The sequence below is a fragment of the Panthera tigris genome, chromosome B1 (assembly GCF_018350195.1).
Source record: "Panthera tigris isolate Pti1 chromosome B1, P.tigris_Pti1_mat1.1, whole genome shotgun sequence".
Taxonomy (NCBI): domain Eukaryota; kingdom Metazoa; phylum Chordata; class Mammalia; order Carnivora; family Felidae; genus Panthera; species Panthera tigris.
Window position 1 is genome coordinate 94927064 of NC_056663.1, and position 27100 is coordinate 94954163.

A 27100-nucleotide genomic window follows, 5' to 3' on the forward strand; every position below is an offset into this window, starting at 1 on the left:
GTCTCCAGATGAGAAAGCAAAGTGAAAATAACACAGAGAAGAGAGTCACACAAGGGGACCCCTGCTCTCAAGGTTAGATCCCACAAGTCAGAAAGCCTAAACGCCTCTCTTGACACAGCCCGTCCCTCAGTCTGTAAATCTGTAAAATGGAGACAAAAGATGCACTCCCTTCATCATATAAGAGTCAGCAGGACTGATACAACTGGGCTGGGACTGCATTTCAGAATGCACAGATGAAGCATAATGAAAATAAAGCATAAAAACTGCTATTCAGAGATGCTTTTTCAAATAGTCCTGACTTCTCTAGATGCAGTAGGCTTTGTTCACATGGGTAGGATATTTAAAGGCCTCTGTGGCAAAACAAACAGTTCACTGTTTTATCTGGAGAACAGAATAAGACCTCAAGCCTTTGCTGACTGTCCAGGGTGCTATTTCAGATTCTGTACAATACATAAGCTGAAATGGTAAGTCTCTGCTGACTAACAGCACACAAGCTAGAGGAAAGACAAAAGCACAGGATTAAAATACAGCTATCCTAAATTCTTATTTTGATTTCTGATTTCCTAGTGCTCTACTTGGAAAATCATTTTCCTCTTCTCTCTCTGCAGTGAGTGAAGGGCTGGGCTGGAGTCAGAAGCCCTGGGTTAGCATCCAGATTCGGCCACTTACACAGGCCAAGACTTATGTACTTCAAACCTATGTGTTCTCATCTTTAAATCACTTATGTGATTCCTTATACTATGGGTGGTTTAAAGGATGACTGTTTAAAGAGCTATTTAAAATGATTCCAAAGATACTGTCAACTGTAAGCACTCAATGTAAGAATCTGTTAGAAGAAGCCTGCCTTTTAATTTCATGAAGACTACAGAGAAATCATTCAGTTTCCATCTGTGGAAAACTGAGCAGTATGTGGACTCGGGGTGGAAAGAAGTTTGCAGAGCACACGAAAACCTTGGTCTCACGAAATGAATAATGTAGTCAACTTCCTGAAAGAAATTTGCTCCATGAATACCTGAGAGTTTGTGGGCAGATGTGATAGATAAACCTGCAATTCTGCAATCAGGAGAAAGGCATGAAACAGTCATCTTGCCCACTCCATTATGTAGAAAAAGGAAGATACATTAACACGTGCCGGCCCTGCAATGAGCAGACAAAAGGACACAGTTAGGGAGTGTAGCAAGGACAGCAGGCCGCACAGTCACACATATTTCCACAGACAGAAACGCTGTCAGCAGAGGCAGCAGCAGCCCCCTCACATTTAAAGCACAATGATAAATCTAACTAGAGGAATAGATGAAGTTGGAATACGGAGATGCTCCTGATACTGTCTGTGTGTTCATAACACACTAATCAAATCATCGAGAATGACTGCTTTCAAAGCCATAAATATTTTCTGTAGCTGCAGAAACACAATGCAGCTGTGTATTTATGTGATAAGCTCTCCATATAGAAAGCAGGTCCATAAGCTTACAGAGATAGGATGCAGGGGCCGACAGTAGAGAAGGAAAGAAAGTGGCTCTGCCCTTGTTCCACGTCAGCTCAGCAAGGGCCCAATGTGATATAATAATCTGTACGTGCATAGCACCTTCCTTACAGGGAAGAGAAAGCAATTCCCAAGCATTACCTCATTGCTTTTCATCACGCCCTCAGGGAATAGGGACCAAGTATTATCCAATTTCGCACGCAGTGAAAGTGAGGTTGTGATTGGCCGAACATCTGGGTAAAGGTTACAGAGCAAGTCTGTGCTATTGCCAAGATTAAAACCAGTTCTTCTGCCTTCCTTTTGCAATACCTATTACTTAAACACACTTTAAAACTCATTAAAATGGCAAGGAGAAGTGCTCATAGAACAACACCAAGTGAAATAAAAAATAGAAAACTTCACATTCAACATTCTTAGTTATATAAGATGCGTGTGTTTATAAAATTAGACTTGTGGACAGTCACTATTAGCAGCAAAAGCATCTGGATTGTGGGATTAATGGTTATTTGCATTTTTTTCTTCATGCCGCTGTTATTTTTCAAGTTCTAAGTGATGAGCTATCAAATCTTTGATGAGAAAAACAATTCAAAGTGCAAACTTCATTAACAGTGCTTTATAGATCATAGAAATGTGAAAGTATTGGTCAATAACATTTCTGAAAGTTTCTATACTAGATATGAGTGTGAACAAAGAAAAATAAACATCTCTACAATATTCTCTTTTGCTTCCAAACACACTTAGACTGCACACTCCCTCCACTCTAACCCACCCTGCGCTAGCCAACAGATTCGTTTTCCTAAACTTCAGCCCTAATCAGTGACACCTTAATCTCTCCTAAATTAAGTCCAAACTACTGAGCCTAGAACATGACCACAAACAAACTCACCAGCTTATTGTTTGACTAATCCTTAACTACTGCATGCATAGTCCCTCCTTCAAAAACATTTCATTCAGTGGGGAAAGAACCATCTTTTCAACAATAAATAGTGTTTCAAAAACTGGGTACTCACATGCAAAATAGTGAAATTGGACCTTAACCTTATATCATATACAAAAACTAAATCCTAATGGGCCAAAGACTTAAATGTTAAGAGCTCAAACTATAAATCTCTTAGAAGAGAACAGAGAAAAACACTTTAGCAATGATGACGTTTTGGATATAACACTAAAAGCACAGGCAACAAAAGAATCTTAGATAATCAGATTCCATCAAAATTTTTAAATTTTGTGATTAAAGGACATTATCAACAGAGCGAAAGGCAATCTATAGAATGGGAGAAATATTTCCAAATTATATATATCTGATAAGGGCTTAATATCCAGAATGTATAAAGAAATCCTCTAACTCAACAACAGAAAAACAAACTGGTCAAAAATGGACAAAAGACTTGAATACACATTTCTCCAAAGAAGATACACAAATAGTCACTAAGCACATGAAAAAATGTTCAACATCACTAATAATCAGGGAAATGTAAATCAAAACTACAATTAGATACTATTTCACATCCATTAGGATGGCTGCTATCAAAAAGAAAAAAACAAGATAACAAATATTCTCAAGGATATGAACGAGTTGGAATCCTTGTGCACTGCTGGTGGAAATGTAAAATGGTACAGCCAATATGGAAAGTAACATGGTCCCTCAAAAAGTTAAAAACAATTACCATATAGGGGCACCTGGGTGGATCAGTTCATTAAGCGTCTGACTTCGGCTCAGGTCATGATCTCATGGTTTGTGAGTTTGAGCCCCGCATTGGCTCTGTGCTGATGGCTCAGAGCCTAGAGACTGCTTCAGATTCTGTGTCTCCCTCTCTCTCTGCGCCCCCCATCCCCTGCTCATGCTCTGTCTCTCTCTGTCTCTCAAAAATGATTAAACATTAAACAAAAATTAAAAAAAAAAAAAGAATTACCATGTAATCCAACAATTTCACTTCTGGGTATATACCCCCAAAAAATTTAAAGCAAGGCCTCTGAGAGAGATTTGTATACCCATGTTCATGGCAACATTATTCACAATAGCCAAACAGAGCAAGCAACCTAAGTGTTCATCAACAGATAAATGGATAAGCACAATGCAGTATATACATGCAGTGGAATATTAATCAGCCTTTAAAAAGAAGGAAATTCTGACAGATAATTGCAATATGAATGAACCTTGAAGACATTAAGCTAACTGAAATAAGTCAGTAACAAAGGAACAAATACTGTATGAATCTACTCATTTGAGGTACGTAGTCAAAGTCATAGAGACAGAAAGTAGAAGGGTCATTGCCAGGAATTGGAGGGAAGAGGGAATGAGGAACGTTGGTTTGCAACCTCGGGCACTTTTGGGTTGAAATCTGAAACCAGCCACCTTACACAGAAGGCAAAGAGAGAACTTACTATGAGGCTTGCCTTGAGCAGCCATGAGATAAGTAGATCTCTGCACCCACCTCTCAGAATCATAAAAGTTTATATGTGGGGCAAATGGGGTTTGGTCATGTATACCAATCAGATGGTCTCAACGACACTTTGCTCTATCAAGACTTCACCCTTGAAAATGGTTCCCATGGTGGCCGTGGTGGGCAGATGTACATTCCAAGGACAGGGGAAGGGGTGAGGAGCCTCTGATTGCCTGGGTCCAGCTCGGGGGCCAACCAGCACTCATGTCCTCTTGATGACCTTCTCCAACGAGGAGTTATTATTGATGAGTACAGAATTTCAATTGTGCAAGATGAAAAAGATGGCTAAAGAAAAGATTTAGATGGGTGGTGATGGCTACACAATAATGGGAAGGTACTTAATGCCACTGAACTGTACATTTATATGGTTACAATGGTAAATACATGTTATGTTATTTTACCACAGGGTTTTTTTTTAATATCACTTTTTTACAAAAAGAAAAAAACTCACTGTTTTTTGTTTTGTGTAGCTTTGTTCCTTTAAACTGAAATGTCCCCACCCTACCTCCAGCTTTTGAAATCCAACCTTCCATTCAAGGTTGCTGATTAAACACTCCTCTTAGTAAAATCCCTCAACGAGATGCACCATCATCCTCATCTGAATCCTACCTGCAGTCTAGAAAGCAGCAAGGTACATTACTAGAGCACTTTTCACACATTATATATATTTGATACTCACAAAAATATTAAAATATACATTTTAATGTATGTATGATGTTTAGCCAGGAAAAGTTATGCAACCTGATGAGGTCAAACCTCTGGCAGGTGGCTGAGCATCCAGTCTAGGGCTTCCAGTTTTAAATGGAGCTGCCCAAAGCATATTGGATCTAACTTTTGGCACTCACTATGCACTACTTTGAATTATTCATTATTTATAAGCCCCTTTTTTGGTATCTCTACTAAGCTGTAAACTCCTTGAGAACAGAAACTAAATCTCAACCATTTTTGTAACCCCAGAAGTCCCAACTATATATCCAATCAATTCCTGTGGAATTAATGAAATAATAACCTGGGAACAATTTCTATAATAACAGAATGGATGCTACTAACCAAACACATGTTGATAATCTAGAATTTAAAAATATAAATACCATAAAAAGACATTATATTCCTAGCTGATACCAAAGCATGGTAGTTGTCTAGATTGTTAAGACAGCCAAACCAATTAATTCGGTAGGAAAAAATGTTGTTCAGAAACACCATAACTGGCTTTCAGTGAGTAATACTCAATTTCTGCACTTGCCTTCACTCCTCTGCCGTTCACTAGCTGTGTTCATTTAGGCAAATCATTCTCGATGTTTGGATAAGGGTTATCACCACATTCTTATTCATTTATGCAAAATATTTTGTCCTGTTTCTACTTAAGAAAGATAACAAAACAATGTTTTGCATGACTGATTTTGTTAAATAGCAGCATCTGGGGGTGCCTGGGTGGCTCAGTCAGTTAAGCGACTGACTTCAGCTCAAGTCATGATCTCACAGTTCGTGAGTTCGAGCCCTGCATTGGGCTCTGTGCTGACAGCTCAGAGCCTGGGGCCTGCCTCTAATTCTATGTATCCCTCTCTCTCTGTTCCTCCCCCACTCATGCTCTCTCTCTCTCTCCTTCAAAAATAAATAAAAACATTCAAAAAAATACCAGCATCTGCACCTGAGAGGTTTGTCCACACTTCTCAGTTAGGTCTGATGGTTCTAACCCAGAATATTCTATAGCAGCTGGTCTCTCAATTGGACTTGGAGTATTACTTCTAGAGCTTTGCTTTTTTTTTTATACTTCTTAGCATTTATTTGAGGATTAATTGCAAATATGTAATACCAGCAGCATGCTGTGTTTACTGATATAATCCCCAGAAGTCTGTAGGCATATAAATTTTATGGTCAATTATTTTACTAGTCTCCATACATTACCAATCCCTATCATTAACTAGATTTCACTTTATTCTTTCAACAGTTATATTCTAATTGACCTTGTACTCCTTTGAGAAGAACAAAATGAAGGTTGTAGAACACATTACCAAAGTAATACATGTTTCAATGATAAAGTGTGGTCATCCGCTGCAATGAACATGGGCATTTCCACATACTCTTACGACTTATGATCATACCATCAGCCTAGCAGAGGCAACCTGTTAGTTACTAGAGATGTTTGAAGTCAGCCATGTCAGTAAAGCAGGGAATATTTTTAGATGATCTATAAGCTCTCCGTCAGAAGGCTGTGCCTATGTGTAAGTTTGTCAAAGTCTTGTATAATGATATAATGATGCAGTATGAATCAGAAATGATAGAAATCCATTACAGGATTTGGGGGAAATACAGAAATTAGAGGTTCTCCACACAACCTGGCATTTTTCCCAAAGGCTTTTACCCTTGACTCAGTACTCAACTCATTTAATTCCTTAATATTGCCCATGAAACAAGAGAGGGCATCCCCAGGATCCTGGGTGATGCTCTAAGGCACAGTGGAAAGCAGGAATGTGACAGGACTTTACAATGAGCTAGTTCCCAAGCCATGGCTCCCACGCCAAGGCTCCCAGAGGTGTATCCACCAGGAGGCACGCACTTGGCTTTTTACACATATTTTGTAATGGTTGTGAGGTAATTGCTCGTAAAGCTCGCTTTAAGTTCATTCCTTCACATGAAGCCAAGGCAGGCCCTGCACACCAAGGAAGGCAGAACTTTGGCTTGGAAAATAACAGAGGTCTTTTCTGTTTCATAGCCAAAGAGACTGAAGCTCAAGAAAGATGGTGGTGGGTGGGGTGGAGAGAACATACTTTAAACAATTTGTAGCTATTTTGCTTGATTTTCCCTCAAAGCAATAAATAACTGTGCTCCCTGCTGCTGGTATTTTATCAAGCTCTGTTTGTTATAACTGTGCATTATGTTCCATACAAGACAGCATCTTTGAGCTTTCTTTTCGTATTTCCCTACTACAATTTAACTCGGTGAGGAGCAATACCCATGTACCACCAGGAAGAAGCAAAAATAGCGGAGCCTGCTGCTAAATACCACCACCTGAATGCAGAATTCCCCTATTAGGAACAAATGAATGCCATGTTGTCTTCTTGAGCGTAAATTAGGGTGGTGAATAAAATAAGCAAGAGCCTCTAGATTAACGTCCACTCCCTCCTGATGATGACCTTTGCCACTTAGAAGGTCAGAATAAGAGAAAATTATTTCCAACACAGTATACCTACCCACCCTCTCCCGAACACAGATCAGCAGTCATGGGGGAGGATTCCCAAAGGTGGTTCTATCAAGTCTGGTTTTTATTGAAGTGTGATTTATGTTGTGTCTCTGTAAAAGGCAAAGGAATCAGGGAATACTGTCCCATTAGTGTCATAATGACATGAGTTGCAACTGACTAGAATCACGGCTGCTCAAATCATTAGCCCCATGACACCGAATGTGATTTAGCTCCTCCCAAGGCCTGTTCTCTCAACTAAAAATAGTAAGAATAATAATAATCACAATTATAACAGGGATAGTCATATTCAAAGCATTTTTAAATTTCCATTTCTTATTTGATCCTTAGGGGGGAAAAACAGAGATGAATAGGTGATTATCTTCCTCATTTCTATAACAAATGAATCATTGATATATGAAACTCCTTAGGTACCTCAGTTTTCCTCCCTATAAAACAAGGCTTTACAAAGCTTTAAATGTACACTGGGCCTGTATTAATCTAAATCACTAAAAATAAATTGCAGGAACACTTCTCAAATGCAAAAGGACTAGGCAAAGTCTGTTTCAAATTCAGCAGCCTCTTCTTTTCCTTTTATGAATTACATTTAAATGAATTATGTCGAAAGAAGACCTGCCAAGGCTAAAACCTAGGCGTGTGTGAATGAGTGCACCGCCTGAGTACTAAGTAATCACAACAGGAGCAGAGCACATGCACCCTGGGCCCTGTAATCCACACTGTCTGCCCAAGTGTTGACAGGAAAATCCTCTGCCAGGAAGAATCCTTCTCCTCTAAAGACAAGAGGGTCCCGGAATTGGTGCTAGCAAGATGCTATTGCAGTGAGGAATGGGAAAAAGCGCTGACATCCCTCTCTGCCATATGAAACCAGTAAATCTAGTTGTGAAGGCAAGTAAACTTGAGTTGTGGGGGGAAATGTTCTCCAGCTAAAAGTCCCAGGAGCTCAGTAAATGTTTTCGTATTAATAATGGTTTATAGATGGAATCTTTCAACTTAGAAATTTTAAGATGTCATTTAGTGATAATTTAATAAAGAATGCTACAGCATTAAAAGTAATATAAATAAAGGAAATGTAGTCACTGTAAGGGTCATTTGGACAATTATTTCATCTCTTTGCATCCAGCATTTTGAAATGAAACATCGTCTTTTCTCACTCCTTCTGCAATAAATCATTTACAAAATGTAAGTGGTTTCATAAATAAATGACTGTATCTATGACTACTCTCCCCAAATCAATAATACGTTTATTGATAATTCTGCATTTAAAGGTTCATTTCACCTTAGTATTGACATTCTGTCTCCCCTGCCATTTCATTAGATTTAAATTTTTTTTTCATTCTTGGTAATGAACTGCAAGAAAGTTCCTATGTTAGAAGGTGGTCCCATTTCAGAATTGGGCAGTGAAACTCAATATATCATTTTCTATTCATTACTATAATCAGTAAAGTTTCTTGTTTGTCTGCTCAGCAAAATAAAGTTAGGGGTCTTTTTCTTCATTTTGTGAGGCAAAAATTCCTAGCTTCTCCTAAAACGTCTCCTTTAGCAGTTCTGTAAAATGGAGCAATATATAAAAACTTAACTTCTCGTGAGCCTTCAGACTAGACTTGAGTCAGTTCAATAAATTCTTTTGAGGAACAACAAAATGTCCAACACTGGGTAGAGTGCCAGGGATTCAAGAACTATACTATAACACTGGTCCTTGAGAAGCCTACATTCTAATGAGAAAGCAGATATATGCACAGAACAAGAATGCCAGCCCAGTGGGGTAATTTAGGGACTGCTGCACAAGACAGATAATATTTAGGCTACATGTTAACCCTTTTAACATTAAGATTTCTCAACAGAGTATAAAACATAAATGTTTCTCAGTCAGTTTGGGCTATTAGAACAAAATACCACGGACTGGGTGGCATAAACAACAGACATTTATTTCTCAGTTATAAAGGCCGGAAGTCTAAGATCAAGGTGCAGATAGCCACCCTCTTGCTACATCCTCACATAGTAAAGACAGAAACTCTGGTGTCTCTTCCTCTTCTTCCAAGAGCATTAATTCCATCATGGGGGCTGTACCCTTATGATCTTATGTGAACTTACCTCCCAAAGGCCTTACCTCCTAATACCGTCACATTGAGGGTTAGGGCTTAAACATATGAATGGGGGAGAAGACACAAATATTCAGTCCATAACAATGAGAATGTCTAACTCTATCAAATCACTAAGAAATTTAATAAAATTATTACTACAATAATTTAGCATGTGACCTTTTATAAAAACCTATATGAGAGCATCATGATGTAGAAGAATCACGTCCTTCAAAGGCAGATCACTACACAGTCACTGAACCTCAAAGGAGATTACACAAGCAGGAGAAATACAGAGGTTTTCTTTTTCACCCTACATTAATGCTGTAATACCATAAAAATTGTTAAGATAATTTTAAACTCTGGCACAGGGCGACTGAAAAAAAAAGGTTATACTGCCATCTACTGGCAGTACTCCATGACGACTGTCAGCAAATGGGTACTGGTTTCTACCTGCAGGGTCCAACTCGGTTCTGCCAGCAGTAACAGTACAGGTGTGGGGAAAAACACTTCTCATTAGCTATTTTATTAGAGAATATACATTTAAAACCCATTTCCAATAAAATGAGTTTTCTGAAACTCATTTTCATTGTATTATAATCAGATAAGGAAATGTTAATGACATTTTGTAAGTAAGTTTTAAAATAATAACCCCAGCAGAAACACATTTTTTATTCACACCTCTTGAATTTTTTATGTATGCCTTGTTTTTTCGAGCACAATTTAATAAGACACACTATGGGGAAAAGGCTGCATTTGCCATCAGATTTTCAATTAGCTAAAACAAGATACTGTCAGCAGTTGAATGAAGTAGACTACACTATATTTCATGTATTGACAAATATTTAAATGCCTTTTTTTTTGTCCCAATTTGAGAGCAGGCTTCATTACACCAAATCCATACACTATGTGTGTTTCTCTAACTTTCCCCAAGATTTTACTTTAACTATAAAACCATTTATGCACCCCCCAAAAAAGAAACCAATAGTTCCATCACTTGCTAGTTTTCATTATATACTGAAACATCCATTCAGCATTTTTATCTGCTAATGTAACAGAAACTCATCTGCTCAATGAGATTTATTACTTGTTTTTTTTCACATGTTCACAAGATATTGTTGTACATTTTGCAATGGGTCTTTATTATCTAGTAATGATGGCTTGCAAATTAAATTAGTTTTTAATGGCATAGTTAAATTCTAATTTATGTTTTGGAGCTTTGTTTAATTCATTTAGTTATAATGTAATCATTTTTTTGCTATTTTCTTACATTACATAGAGAGAACAAAAGAATAGGGTCTCATCTCATCACATTCAGTTGTTTTGGCTTTATTAAATCTTGTGACTAATTGCATTTCCCCCAAGAAACTTTCAAAACAATTGTAGTCTGATCCTCTGGGCAAAACTATCTGGTTGCTCAGCATTCTGTCTGAGAAACTGAATCAAACTATTACTGTAACTCTAAGGGTTGGTTGGATATTGCACTTTCTCATACTCATTATAACCCCACTGCGCTGTGTAACGTACTGGACAATTATTCTTTTGCAACAAATTCCTTTCCTGTGAGCTCTCTTTATTTCCTGAGCCTTTAGGAAAACCAAAACCAAAAGCGATCATTAGCGGCACAAAAAGTAATCTTTTATAATGTCTACGTGCATTTTCTTCTCTCTCAGTCGACAGGACTTTCATGGCTGCAATAACCTTTCATAATACCTTTTCGTTGGGGTTCCCATGGCAAGAGCAAAAGACTCCTAGCAAGTTTCAAGGTTTGAAACCAGAAACTGGATTCTGGGGTGGCATAGGAATAATTGATGTGGTTTAGAAATTTCCTGAGTGGGCTTGACCCCTCTTCGGGAAAGCAACCAAATTTTCCCAGGAGGATTGAAGCACCCTCATGACATTTTAATGAGGACCACTTGCACCACTGGCTTTTAAGTTCCATCCAAATAAGGAAGGCCTCTCAGGCCCACTCTTCCTTTTTTCTGATAAGAAAAAAAAAAATAGTCTCAGACCCCAGATAATTTTTTCATTCTGATTTCAATTCGGGTGTGCTTTTCTGCATTTGGTCCCCTCAGAGTTTCTAGGTACAACGTGCAGACGCCAGAGGTGATCAGATCACAGATTCTGCTCGTCTGCCTGACCACCATGTTTAAAATTCTTGACAATGGCCACCAAAAGGAGAGTATGATTATCAGGAAACCATTTTCTGATCCTGGAAAAGCAATTTACCACACCAATTCTGCTGACAAGGAAGCAAGTGTGGCAACTTCACAAATGAAAACAACACTAAAAGGAACATCTCACCATATTTCTTATGAAGATAAAACAAGAATATGCTGTTGGGGTGAGGAAACGTACTTTTCAGTTTATGCCTTTTTCATAAGTTTTATTTTTTTTCCCTGCACGTATTCAACTTTTTGTGAAGCTTCCTAAAATAACAACATGATGTAAACATGTGATATTACTCCTAATTTTAATTCAGTTTAATATTTTACCTATTAAAGGATGAGAAAGAAATAAGCTGGGACATCAGGGGTCCTTTTATATGAAAGAACATTTCTCTAAAAACCCAATGAAGAAGAAAAGCTGCCTTGATGTTAATCCCCCTGTCCCCCAGTATGAACCATAATCCTTGGTGTTTTCTGGTCCCCAAATTTGCTGCTGACAATGACTAGCACAGCATCCACAGAATGAATCCAAGATCATAAATTGGTCCTTGAAATTTACTTATTCAGGAGACACATCTGCACTGAAGTGAGCTTGGAAAGAAAAGAACATTTGTAGAAAAAGCAATTTTCTTCAAAGCTCACCCCTGCTCCTAGCTGCTCACACTCTCCAGTCCATTGCCTAGGAGCTGCATGCAGAGAGGAGACTTCAGCTGACAATCTGCAGTCTTTGCGCTCCTCACTCTGTAATCCACCAGGTGTTATGTAACACACCTCACCCTTTCCCTAATTCGCACTGAGGCCATCTTTCCCTGAAATTGCAGTTCACTCTGATGGTGATATGCTTAGACCCTTAGAGTAGGAATGAGACTGTTTAGGACATGATTTAAATGAAAATTTTATAGATGTGAATGCAATTCATTTAAGTATAAAATTATCCTATTGCTTATTTCCATCCAGTACAACTGTGAACTTTAAAACAGAAGCATCCATGACTACGCTGATTTTTGGGTCATGTACTCATCCAACTAGTGTTCTCTAGGTCCTGCCAATAACACACCAGCCATGGAAGCCCCAACCCTCCATACTAGGGTTTCTGCCAGCTATAGAGTCCCCCATGGCTTCCCAAACTCTCACTGTCAGGGGTTGAATTAAGTCCCCCCAAAAGATATGTTATAAGCCTTAACACCAGTACCTCAGAAGGTGACCTTATTTGGAAATAGGATCATTGCAGATGTAATTAGTTAAGATCTGATCATATGGTAGCAAGATGACCCTTAATCCAATATGATTAGCGTCCTTATAGAACACAGGCACATAGGGAGAATGCCCTGTGATGATGGAGGCAGAGACTGGAGTGAGGCAGCTGCAAGCCAAGGATTACCAAGGATTAGCAGCCATAACTAGAAGCTAGGAAGAAACAAGGAATGATTCTACCTACTCTCAGAGGGAGCATGGTGCTGCTGACACCTTCATTTTAGACTTGCAGCTTCCGGAACTGTGAAGGAATAAATGTCTGCTGCTCTAAGCCATCCTAGTTGGTGGCACTTCATTAGCACAGGCCTAGGAAATTAATACACCCACCCACCTACCAGAGGCTTATCCTGGCCTAAAATCAACCGCACCAACAGCAACCACTGCCCACTTCCTGGGAGTCAAAGGGACTTAGAAGTAATCATGAGTTTGTTTCACTGATGTTGCAGGTGCACTGGATCCCACAGATCCTACAGATCCCACAGATCACTAGCTTGAAAAGTCAACCATCAAATGATGATATTCATAATAAAGACACGGTATCAAATTCCAAATAATTTTTATAAAAACACATTTTTGATTATATTATATACATTTAATTTTAATATCATAATTTATCAGAAAGTCTTTAAAAATTGGGGAGCTGTAAAGCTCATCATAGCAGACACAAATTTTCCAAAATTCTAGGTGTAGTATAAAAACTAAGCTTGAACTTTATTAACCACAAATCTTATCAGTAATTTTTTTTCCTTTCAAGATTTTTATTTAAATTCCAGTTAGTTAACATACAGTGTAATATTAGTTTCAGGTGTAGAATTCGTACATATTCAACACGTACATACAACACCTGGTGCTCATCACAGCAAGTGCACTCTTTAATCCCCATCACCTATTTACCCATCCTCCCACCTACCTCCCCTCTGGTTATCATCAGCTTGTTCTCTATAGTTAAGAGTCTGTTTCTTGGTTTGCCTCTCTCCTCTTTTCCCCCTATGTTCATTTGTTTTGTCTCCTAAATTCCACATATAAGTGAAACATATGGTATTTGTCTTTCTCTGACTGACTGACTTACTATTCTTTGCATAATACTCTCTAGCCCAATCCACGTTGTTGGATGTCAAAATGTCAAAATTTCGTTCTTTTCTATGGCTGAGTAATATCCCATTGTGTGGGATATTTATCCATTCATCAGTGGATGGACACTTGGGCTCTTTCCATATTTGGCTATTATTGATAATGCTGCTATAAACATCGGGGTGCATGAATCCCTTTGAATCAGTATTTTTATATCATAAATACCTAATAGTGCAATTGCTGGATCATGGCATAGTTCTATTTTTAACTTAAAAACGTATTTTTGAAACATCTGTTTAAATGGGTTATACCTATTTGGATGAAGTGGACTGTTTTTAATATGCCGTTTAGTTTTGTAATGCATGTGTCTAGGAATAATTCATTTTTAATCTAAGAAAATTTTATAATTTTATAATTTTTTTATAAATTATGTTATTCTGATGATGAAAATAAACACAGAACTGGGGAAAATTTGGTTTGGACCTGAGGAAATCAGGTGCGTGTGTATGTATACAGTCGACCCTGGGACAACACGGGTTTGAATTGTGCAGGTTCAATTATAGGTGGAAATTTTGTAGTACAGGACTAGAGAAATAAAAATTTTTCTCTAGCTGGCATTATTTTAGGTATACCATATATAATACATATGATGTACAAATACATATGATATACATGTTAATTGCCTATGTTATTGGCAGGGCTTCTGGTCCACAGTAGGCTGTTAGTAGTTAAGTTTGTGGGGAGTCAAAAATTGTAAGTGGATTTTTGATTGCGTGCATTGTTCAAGGTCAACCTAACCTAACCTCAACATTGTTCAAGAGCCAACTGTATATATATTTTATATACATATTTATATAGATATGAATATATGTATATTCACTGAATATAAAAGGTAAATAAAAGGGGTTAGCTTTTTATCTAATTTTCAGAGGAATCCATACTTTTAAGAGACAGAAAAAGAAAATAATAGCTTTAATGGTATTTAATTGTGAAGACGACTTGCAAATTTGGGGCACCTGGTTGACTCAGTCGGTTAAGCGTCCAACTTCAGCTCAGGTCATGATCTCACAGTTCGTGAGTTGGAGCCCCTGCATTGGGATCTGTGCTGACAGCTCAGAGCCTGGAGCCTACTTCAGATTCTGTGTCTCCCTCTCTCTCTGCACCTCCCCTGCTCACGCTCTGTCTCTCTCAAAAATAATAAAATAAACATTAAAAAAATTTAAAGACTTGCAAATTTGACAAGAGTCCTTCATAAGTGTGTCATTGGTTTGGGCATCCTGGCATATTAACCATCACCACATACAAGAGGCTCAGGAATTGTTTGATTTTTTTTCTAGACTGTTCAGGACAGTCAGTTCTGTTCAGGACAAAAACACCTCCAATAATCTTGTCCTCAGCTACTCATTCCCATGACCAAACCCTACAGCATTTTCCAAACTTCTTGAACTTACTATAAATTAAGAAATGCATTTTGTATTGTGACCCAGTATAAACAGACCTGTATATGTACATGATTTATATGAATATACATATTATATATAATTGAAAAAAACATGTCACAAAGCAATTCTTGTCCTTATTACTTCTAACACACTCTAATATTTTTCATTCTACTCTATTTTAATAATGCTGATCCTGACCCACTAGACCTATTTCACAACAGCTGACATGAGTCATGACCCACCCTGAAATGATAGCCATAAATTCTGTCATTACAAATAACTCCAACACTTCCATAGCCCCTGTTAAAGCACCCAGATCCCCATTTTCCCTCTTATCTTTCCAGCTTATTTCTCAGAGAATCCCAGCTCCTATAATTCCTCTATACCAGCAGAACATATAACCCATTGATTCTACCATTTTTCCTTGAATCTGTCCCTTTATAGCCTCATTACCCTTCACACCAAATAAATGCCATTAATGCTTTATTATAATCACTTTTTTACATTGTCTCTCTTCTTTTGTTCCCTCTTGCTTTGTCTTACTGTCCTAGTAAAACTCGAGTCTTGGTTAAATCTAAGTCTGTGAACTCTGGGCCTGCATGCCAGCAGGTGAACACAGTTGGAGGTAGACATGCAGCCATGCTGCTGGTCTCACTTCTAATTTGTCAAAACTGACTCCAGGTGGGCCTTAGTGCCCTTATAAATCTCATCTGACCTCATGCTCTAAACACCATTGCGCTGGTGATGCCCATTTTATGTCTCCAGCACTACTCTCTCTCCTGAACCACAGATTTGTATATATAATTGCCTGTTCAGCAGATTTACTTGGAGGTCTAAGAGGCACCTCAAACTTAGTATGGCGAAAGCCAAGCTCCTGCTCACCAATTCCCCACCTCAAACTTCCTCTCCTACAGCCTCCCCACCTCAGAAAATGATACTCCATTCTTTTAGTAGCTTTCCACCTCCCTCACAATGGAAGTCCTCCACAATGACACCCCCATAGTTACCTTTCTGACCTCTCCCACTAACTTTCCACACTCAGCCAACACCTGTCACACTGGCCTCTTCTTCATTCTTCATGCCAAGCATACTCCCACACCACTGCCTCCACCCTTGCTGTTCTTCCACATGCTTTCTTTTTTTTAAAAAAAATAATTTATTGTGAAATTGGTTTCCATAAAACACCCAGTGCTCATCCCAGCAAGTGCCCTCTTCAATATCCATCACCCATTTCCCCCTCTTCCCCACCCCCCATCCACCCTCAGTTTGTTCTCTGTATTTAAGACTCTCTTATGGTTTGCCTCCCTCCCTCTCTGTAACTTTTTTTCCCCTTCCCCTCCCCCCTGGTCTTGTGTTAAGTTTCTCAAGATCCACATATGAGTGAAAACATATGGTATCTGTCTTTTTCTGACTGACTTATTTCACTTAGCATAATACTCTCCAGTCCCAGCCACATTGCTGCAAATGGCAGGATTTCATTCTTTCTTGTTGCCAAGTAGTATTTCATTGTTTATATAAACTACATCTTCTTTATCCATTTTTTTCTCTCATATGGTTTCATGGCCCACCTTCTTTAGATCTTCACTCAGTGTGGCCCTTATGATCACCCATTTAAAATTTCATCCCATCTCTACTACAGCACTCCATATTCCCATCCCTGTTTTATTTTTCTCCTTAGCACTTATTAATATACTATATAATTTACTTACTTATTCTGTTTATTGTCTGTCTCCTCTATCCAGACTATAAGCTCTAGGAGAACAGGAATTTTTTACTATTTTGCTCTTGACTATCCTTACAAGTGCCTGGTACATAGTATAATAAATGTGTTCAGTGAATAAATAGATGAGTGAATGCCAGTGTCATATAAGTCCACATATTACATCTGAGTTCCAATGGTGAAACCAAATGTCCTAGGAGTTTAATTGGGATTGTCAATCTATTTTATACAACTTCATGACCAGTATTCAGAATCTGCTCTCTTTTATATTGCTGTGAACACAGAATCAGTTTCAATTGCCCGATGATAACATTGTCCCCAACTTACCTGGGAAACATGCGTGCACACATACACACACACACACACACACACACACACACACACAGGAGTAAGAAAGTCAGAGATACCTTGATCTTTCTACATCTCAAGACTAAGATCCCATTCCTAGGATATTTGCTTGAGAGATGCAACTTTCTTCCAGATCCTGCTAAAGGATGGGGAAGCACAGATTTCTGAGAGCTCCAGGTATGACTAAACTTGACCCAGAGGTCCTTGTGTTTCAGATAGGGAAGGTAGAACCCAGAAAAAATGAAAATCACAGGTTCAAGCAGTTGTCTGTTTTGCAAGAAGTTTTAATTTACCTTTTGAACAGGCAATTCTTAGGAAGAACTACTCATTCTACAAAACTTTTTAATTGTGCAAAATATAAAGCAAAGCACCCATTCTGGACTCAAGGTATACAGGTTAATTTAATCCCAAGAAGAAAACACTACCTGTCTGAGTTAGCATAGAAGAGAGTTTTAAAAAAAGAAAAAAAAGAGATTGTTTTGTAGATAAGATAATCACATGAGGAAGATTAGGTTGCTTTGGGAGACAGAGATGGCGTGTTGAAAATTCCTCCCATCAGCTTGGAGAAGATTTGGATATCTATGGGATGAGGCAGATGACTAACAGATGAATTTCATAAGAAGCTGAGAAGTTGGTGAGAGGTTGAGGGCCTGGTACTGATGAAACAATTCATTGAACCTTTTGTAAAACCAAAAGAAAACAAACAAACAAAACAATAATGCATAATAAGCACTCAGAAACTGTAATTAATAAATTCGGGTACAAATAGAGCTGCCTTAGAGCTTAAATGACCAAATATAGCATAGACCTGAAAAGAAAATTCTCCTCATCTCTGTCTGTCTGAGGACTGAAGCTTTGGGACCATTCAAAGACAGCACCCTTGACAAAAAGGTGAATACTGTTAGCAGCAACCAGGGTGAGGCTTTCAGAGGCCCCATGACCTGGAAATAGAAGACCATATTGGATATGTCTGTGCAGATGCGTGAGACACCCATTCAGGGGCTCCCAAAAATAGCCTGGGGAACTTTAAGGGGGCAGGTTCCATATGGGGGGAATGGGTAGGGGCTCAGAAAAAAGTGACTTGGGCCCACAAGTAGGCTGCTTTGGCCACTCAATGTTTTCATACATGCCTATGAGGCAACTGAGAATAATTTTTAAGAGTATGCATAAGTTTAAATCAATCTGGGATCCAAGGTGGGCTAGTGAATTAATTAATTTATTAATTTATTATTCTTGTCTAGTCAGTTCCTAAAGGGAAAGGATAATTGGGATTTCAGCTAAGAGCTCGCTCCAAGGAGTAGTCTAAAGAGGCCCAGTTCAGGCAGACTGACTTCTCAGCTATCCTGAGGATTTAGGTGGAGTAATTAAGAAACACCGGATCCCCTTCAGACTGGAACCTATGAAAGTCTCAAACTTGGAGAACCACTTTTAAGCATAATTAACCATGATTCTTTCCATGATACGAAAAGAATTACTTGGGGTCACTGAAAACAAAACCCCATATGCCCCAAGTTGATAACCGTACAGACTTTCTAGTAACATCAGCATGTAATTTTGTTGTAATAAGATAATCCTAGCACAAGAAAGAAAGCTGGAAAAGAAAATAATTCAAAATGAAAAAATTCAAAAGAAAAGAAAAAACCCATGGCATGACATATTTAGACAACGTGGGGTTTTTTACAGCAAGTCAAGTTACAGCAAATTCTGTATAATGGAGTAATAATGAGTATATAGCAAGAAAGAGTGTTTCCACTTTGCATTTTAGTATTCATTCCTCTATTTTTTAAAAAAAAATAAAAAATTGAAACAAGCTCTTGGTTGTTTTACCTGGAGGCTTAAAGTTTGTCCTCAACTTTGTGATTCATGATGCACCTCCCAGAGGGGCATTATTAACAATGCTGAGCCATCTGGTGGCCTCCTGTTTTAGCCAATCATTCTTGCTAAGTAGATATTAAGATCAGTTGTTCCTGCAGTGCTGAAGGAGTGCACATGCTGTAAACATGTAAATGTAACAATCTTTTTAAACATTATTTTAAATTTGGATATCCTCTACACTTTTGTGCCCACTGCTTTAGTTACAGCTCTGCCCTTGAAACTTGTTTCATCGACATCTGATCTCAAGTGTCATTGAAAGGTATTGGGAGGGGGATATATTTACGAAGACTTGAAGAAAATAAAGGATAAATCTAAGTGATGTTAAAGACAGATTCCCAAGATCACTGGCTACTGTCAATCTCCCAATATCCAGTAAATCTTCAGTTTTGTCATTGGCTTTCTGTGAACATATAAAGCCATATGTTGTGAAGAGGTCAGTATCATATGGCAGCACGCTGGCCAGAAGGTGATAGCTAGCTAAGTCAGATACTGTCAATTGCTGGACAAGTTTCTGTGTAAATTAAAATTTAAAACCTGATATTTCGAAATAGTGCAAAACTTAGCTCTCATATTTGCATTGGCTATATGAGGTGGAGATGTAATCCATGTTTGTTCTGATTATTCTGTTAAGGGTTCTCTAGCAACTTTCTTTTCTATACCCAGTTAGTATTCCACAACAACTATAAAAAGACTGTTCACAGACTGACCTTCAGTAACTTCTAAACTGTACAAAGGACCCCTAGACAATGTCAGCCTCTCAATACCTAACAGCCCTAGGGAGGAGAGGCCAGGGCTGGAGGGAGGAAAAGAGAAGAATGCACACAGCAGGGAAGAGTCTTAGCAGGAAAGCAGGTAATTGTGGTCCTCAGTCAATGCTAGGAAAAGGACAGAATGTGGTAGAGAAGACTATTGATGGGTCATGGGGAGACAGGAAAGACCAAATCCCTTCCAACCTCTAAAAATCTGACTTTAGTCATTTCTTTAATTCCTTTTATAAAGACAGAAAATTCCTCATTCCCATCTCATGCTCCACGGCCACATTTTTGCTAAGGGGAATGCATAAAATGAAATCCTCTACCTTCATCTGGATGGGGAAGGCCACAGCTTCCCTCTTCTGTCAGCACATATTACAAGGAGAGGAGAAGGGATGCTTTCTGCCTGCTGGGCTCCAAATAAAGCTCTGTTTATGTTCCCTTGGAGTTCACATTCAGAAAAAAAAATCAAATAGTGACCCCCTAAACAACCCCAAAAGGGCTACAGGGAGACTTGATAATGGAATGGTTCACTGGGAAAGAGCAAAAGGCTTAAGTTCCTGAGTTACAAAACAGCCCCAAGAGAAAGCATTATTCCATGCCCCAGCCGTGTTGTGCCACATGCCCCGATGGTTGCTTTCTTTTCCACAACGAATTGTGTTTTCACATCTATTGTTGCAAATGTTTCAAGGCCACTAGAAGCTAGTGAGTCCTGTTTCTGACACGGCTGGAGAGCAGATTGTCGGGTATCGGGGGCACCTTCCCTGAGGAGTGAGCCCTTTTCTCTCAACGCGCCAGTTGCCTCGCAGTCATTGGAGGCAAAGAATGCAGAGCCCCGCCCGTCACGCTGCCGTAATAGACTGTGATTAAACCTTGGCTGAACTTTCCCTCACAAAACAAGGTATCACATAAAGTATCCAAAATCAGGGGTATTGGGGAAAAACAATCATTCACTTGTTCAACCTAAAAAAGGTTTCTAGATCTAATTGTTACCTGCAGCGCACAACATGCAAAGGTTGCTGGCTACAAGACAGAGTTGTATAAATAGCATGACAAACAGCTGCAGATTTCAATTACTCCATGATCATCAGTGTATAGAAGAAAGAGGCAATTTTGCAGAGGAGAAACCACAGGGAATACATTGGACTGACAACTGCCTGGAATTCAATTTGCCGAAGTGATATTGAAATATGGGGGAGAAGTCGCAGTGCACTGATTAAGTTTCAAGCTGCTGCATTACTAATACTATCTCATGAACCTGTATGCTCTGCTATCACCATGGCAACGCGATCATCAGAGCAATCCCAAAAACAGGCTACCCCATAGACTGTTCATTTACATTTGTGATAAATGCTGGAAAAGTCAGGTACATTAATAAGCCAGGACTCTCACAGAACCTGGCATCCCAGAAAAATTGCAAAGAGCAGAAAATATCGTTTTTCTATACCTTTACTTATTTGACACATATAAACAAACAAATAAGAAAGATGAATGAACAGGAGAGCCAAATGTTCATCCAAGAAGAAATAAACACAGAAAATCTGTTTCACTATAGCAGTGGTGATATTTAGATTTGCCCAGAGCACCTAATGGGGATTAAAATACCCTGCTTTGAGATACTTGAGGGAAAGAGGGGTCATACACACACAAATACACACAGGTAAAGTTAAGAAGGTCACTTAACAGAATCAAATTGTTGGTTCTCATTGCACATAGATGTACAAAAATTCTTCGCATGACTAAAGTTTTTGCTGATTATATTTACTGTGTTTACTGAATGAATGAAAAATAATAAGCATTTTTGACAAACTGGACTTATTAACTTGACTCATTATAAAAATTTCTCATTTTCAAAATTTTAATTTCTATTTTCTTAACTTTGATTATAAAGGAAAAGTGAAATATAAAAAAGTATATACCATTTCTGGCTTTTCATTTTTATTAGGGAAATTTGATTTCCTGATAGAGTATGACAGAAATATTAGAATCTAACTTGGGAAGTATGCTATTTTTCTATAAAATTAATCAGATGAGAGAAAAATCTCAGAGCTACACTTTTAAATGTTTGCTTTTTGAGAAATGGCAAATGGACATGTATCCTCTAAAAGTACTCAACATCTAATATTTTTCAAGTGTTTCCAGCCAATATCTTCCATTTCAATAGAATGACACCTTCGTCTTTCAGCCCCTCTCTGTCCGAAGGCTATATATCATCCTTAACAATGAGAATCTTTCTTCAGGCTTATGTGATATTGCAAGCTGGCAGCCAGGACAGTTTATTCTTATGCACTATATTAAAAAAAAAATCTGTTTCCCAAATAGTTTGCTCATTGCAGTTCAAACAAAGTTCACTCTTAGCAGGATACTACAATAAAAATCTCCAGAAGCAAAGGCAACGTGCAATGCATTGTTGTTTTATTAGCAAACTATTTAGAGGGCTGTTATATTGTGTTACTGCAATACAGGAATGTAGTAATTTTCATTTCAAAAGAAACCCATATCTCACATGGAGGAGCAGTCAATAACAGACACCTGAAAGAAAAAGTAACAAAACTTCTAATCCTCTCTTTGCCTCTTTCTTGGGCAGACTTCCCAGACTGTATTACCAATCTATGCATGCATTCCCATTCAGATCTTCTCACTTTGTCCTATTTCCTGGACCTCTCAATGCTTCCTTGTTCTTTGGAAAGCACCAAGGCACAGAGGGAAACACACAGGATTTGGTATATATTAAACTTGAGTTGAAGTCTCAATTCCCAACTCTGTAACACTAGGTAAGTCAGTCATTTGATTTCATGCATCTAATTTTCCTCATATGTAAAATGGGGATCACAACTATTTAAAGATTAGATGAAATAATATATTGAGTGTGTACGTGTCTGCCCCATGATAGAAATCCAGTCAAGGTTAGTTCCTTCCTCCTACCTTCCTTCAGGACACCTGCCCCATCCATCATGCTCACCTGTTCACTGAAGTACTCGTAAGAGCTTCCCCTTTCACTGTTCTTCACAAAAACTTTCCTGAACAAATAGTCTAACAATGACACAATATCCTAAACTGAATACCCACATAAGCCTTATCAGTTACACCATTTGGCTGTACCCTATCGAATTCCTTTTGCATTTTGCATTGGTTTGCATTTCACACCAATGTCCCCAATCACCCTCTCCTTTCTCCTCTCTTCTTCTAGCACTTCCTTAGTTCCTCTCCCAATTCATTTTCCCCTGGAGTATCCAGGTACTTCCTCTCCAGGAAGACAAAGACGATTGGAAAGCTTCCAATGGAAACAGTGTCCAAATTGGGCAAGTTATAATATTAAAATATCTCTGGAAAACTTTGGTAGATTTACAAAAGCATAAATAGCAAAAAGAAATGTCAGAATCTCAAACAGACTGGGTTCTGACTCAAGCTCTTTTGAAGTTGAGCAGGTAAGTTGGGAATTAATAATGAAATAAAAGAAATAATAATTCATCCAATACTGGGCACAGATTTCCCAAATAGAAGCTGCTCACAATACCCTCTCCACCACATTAGACTGAAGAGTTCACTTTCTCTTTACTCAACATGCGTATAAGAGAGAGTTGAAGAAGGAGATGAAATGAGCAATTGCCCATCTCCAACCATTCCATATGTCCTCTTCTTTTGTTCGGGCTGCTATAAACAAATACCATAGACTGGTTGGTTTAAAGAGCAAACATTTATTTCTCACAGTTCTGGAGGCTGGAAAGTCTAAGATCAAGACACTGGTAGATTCAGAATCTGATGAGGGCCCACTTCCTGGTTCATAGACAGCTATCTTCTTCCTGTGTCCTCATAGGCAGAAAGACCAAAGGAGCTCTTTGGTATCTCTTTTATAAGGACACTAATCCCACTTATCAGGGCTCCACACTCATGACCTAATTACCAACAAAAGTCCCCACTCCCTAATACCATCACATTAGAGGTTAGGATTTTCAATATGTGTATTTTGGGGGAACACATACAGTTCATAACATTCCCAGAACTCTTCCATTTCTGTAAGCAAAACTTCTCTTTCTCCTCCACACCAAAGTGTACCAGTATGGTAGTGGTGAGAATCTCACTGAATTAGAAGTTAGGAGAACCAAGTTTTGGCTTCAGATCTGACACTACTTACCCATGAGATCTTTGGTGCCATAAGACCTCTTGGCCTCCATTTCTTCTTTCAGGGATAATCATTTTAGACCAAAGACCCCTTTGACAGTCTGATGAAGCCTGTGAAACTCTTCTCAAAAGAATGCATTTATTTTTTTTATTTAAAAAATATTTTGGGGGGTTGCCTGGGTGGTTTAGTTGGTTAAGCGACCGACTTCGGCTCAGGTCATGATCTCACAGTTTGTGAGTTCGAGCCCTGCCTCTGGCTCTGTGCTGACAGCTCAGAGCCTGGAGCCTACTTCAGATTCTATGTCTCGCCCTCTCTCTACCCATCCCCTGCTCACGCTCTGTGTCTCTCTCCCTCTCAATAATTAAACGTTAAAAAAATTTTTTTTTAATTTTTTTAATGTTTATTTATTTTTGAGAGAGAGAAAAGACAGAGCACAAGCAGGGGAGGGGCAGAGAGAAAGAGAGGGAGACCAGAATCGGAAGCAGGCCCTAGGCTTGGAGCTAAGCTGTCAGCACAGAGCCCAGCATCAGGCTCTAACCGACTAACCGCAAGATCATGACCTGAGCCAAAGTCCGACGTTTAACCAACTGAGCCACTCAGGTGTCCCAGAGAAGAATGCATTTAAATGTATAAAATAAAATAATAGGAATACAAAGAAAACCAATTACATTAAAATATAGTTATCAAATATTTTAAAAACAAAATTATGATATAATAATATCTATGCTTCCTTTTTAATTCAATTAATAAAATGGTTTACTGGCAGGTCTAAAATCACTGTAAGTTTGAGGCAGAAATGATTATAAATGATACTTCAAAATATCTGCTATAAATGATATATCTGATAAAGAATTAGTATCCAAAATCTATAAATAACTTTTAAACTCAACACACAAAAACAAATAATCCAGTGAAGAAATGGTCAGAAAACATGAATAAAGTCTTCTCCAAAGAAGACATCCAGATTGCCAACAGACACATGAAAAGATGTTTAACGTCACTCACCATTGGGGAAATACAAATCAAAACCACAATGAGACACCAACTCATACCTGACAGAATAGATAAAATTAATTACACAGGAAACAACAGATGTTAGTGAGGATGTAGAGAAAGGGGAACCCTCTTACACTGTTGATGGAAATGCAAACTGGTGCAGCCACTCTGGAAAACAGTATGGAGGTTCCTCAAAAAGTTAAAAATAGAACTACCCTATGTCCCAGAAATGGCACTACTAGGTATTTACCCAAAGGATGCAAAAACACAGATTCAAAAGGGTACATGCACCCCGATATTTATAGCAGCATTATCAACAATGGCCAAACTATGGAGAGAATCAAATGTCCATCAACTGATACATGGATAAAGTAGAGGTGGTATATATACAATGGAATATTCCTCAGCCATAAAAAGAATGAAATCTTGCCATTTGCAACAACATGCAAAACATGCCATTTGCTAGAGTGTATTATGCTAAGTGAAATAAGTCAGCCAGAGAAAGACAAATACCATATGATTTCACTCATACGGTGAATTTAAGAAACAAAGCAGATGAACATAGGGGAAGGGGATAAAAAAGAGGGAATAAAACCATAAGAGACTCAACTATAGAGAACAAACTGAGGATTGATGGAGGGGAGATGGGTGGGGGATGGGCTAAATGGGTGGTAAGTATTAAGAATGGCACTTGTGTTAAGCACTGGGTGTTATATGTAAGTGATGAATCAGTAAATTCTATTCCTGAAGCCAATGTTACACTATTTGTTAACTAGAATTTAAATAAAAATGGAAAATCTGATGTAATTATAAGTATCTGAAAATATCTGTGATTTTTAATGGGAAAAAAATTACAGGTATTGTTATAATACTATGATTTATGACCTACATTCTTAATCTGAAAAATGCAAAAATTCAGTAAAAGTTTACTTAAAATGTTTTTGTAAGTTAGGGAATTCTGCTAAGTGATCTCTAAAATACCTTTTGACTCTAACATTATGATTCCATTATTTTCACCAAGCCATTTTTCATCACTCTCACTTAGTTCTGAATGCTTGCCTCCTGATTACACTGGGCTCCACATCATGTTGAACTTCAGAGAAAGCCATTTTAATGTTGTCTTCACCATCATATTAGAATTTGTCAGCCCAATCTGTTACAACAGTTATAACTCCAAATCTTGATTCGTCATGATCATCTTTTCTGCTAAGCCTCCCTTTGCTTCAGTTTCTTCCTGGTAGAATGAGAATGATGATGGTTCTCACCATATGGCTGCTATGAGAATTAAACAAAGCTGCAATAGAGAAAGCAGTTATAATAGCCCCTACAGTACAGTGGAGTTTTTTTTTCTTATTAACAATATTATTCCATTACTTTTGGCCACACTTATAAAGGAAGATATAGAACATGTTACCTTCACCCACTACAAATATATGTCATTTAGCTTCCACTGGGTCTTATCACTGCCTTATTCATCTCTTATTCACCATTGATTTGTTAAATATTGAATGTGGGGCTTTGAGCACACAACTGTGTGTGAAGCACTACTGTAGATGCTAGAATCTAATTGATTAACTTACTCATTTATTAAATAAATATTTATTGAACACTTACAGTGTGGTAGGCACTGTTTGGGGTATTGGGAATCTACCAAAGAACAAAAGAGACAAAATCTCATAAAGCTTATATTCCAGTAGTAATATTACCATTTGATCATGGTCAACAAGGCCCCCATTCTACTGAATCTTACATTCTAGTTGGAGGTGACAGGTAATAAGTTACAAGCAAATAAATTATAAGCAAATAAATAAATTATAAGCAAATAAACAAGAATATCAGGTAATAATAAGCATTACTGTAATTCATGATCAGTTCACCATTTTGCTTTCTCCTACCTCTCTTCCATACAAATAATAATAATGTTGGATCTTGCTTCCCTCTTAGAGATATCTTGCTCTTCCTCCACAACTGAGATATATGTATTCTATAACTTATATTTTTTATCAATAATTCCCTACTAGACACCCATAATTTAAGTTTCCATTTCCTCCAATCTACTGAAACTATTCTCTGAAAGGTCATTATTAACTCCCTTTTGATTAAAATCCTTTTAGAAATTATATCCCTTTAGGTGTCTCTAAACTGTT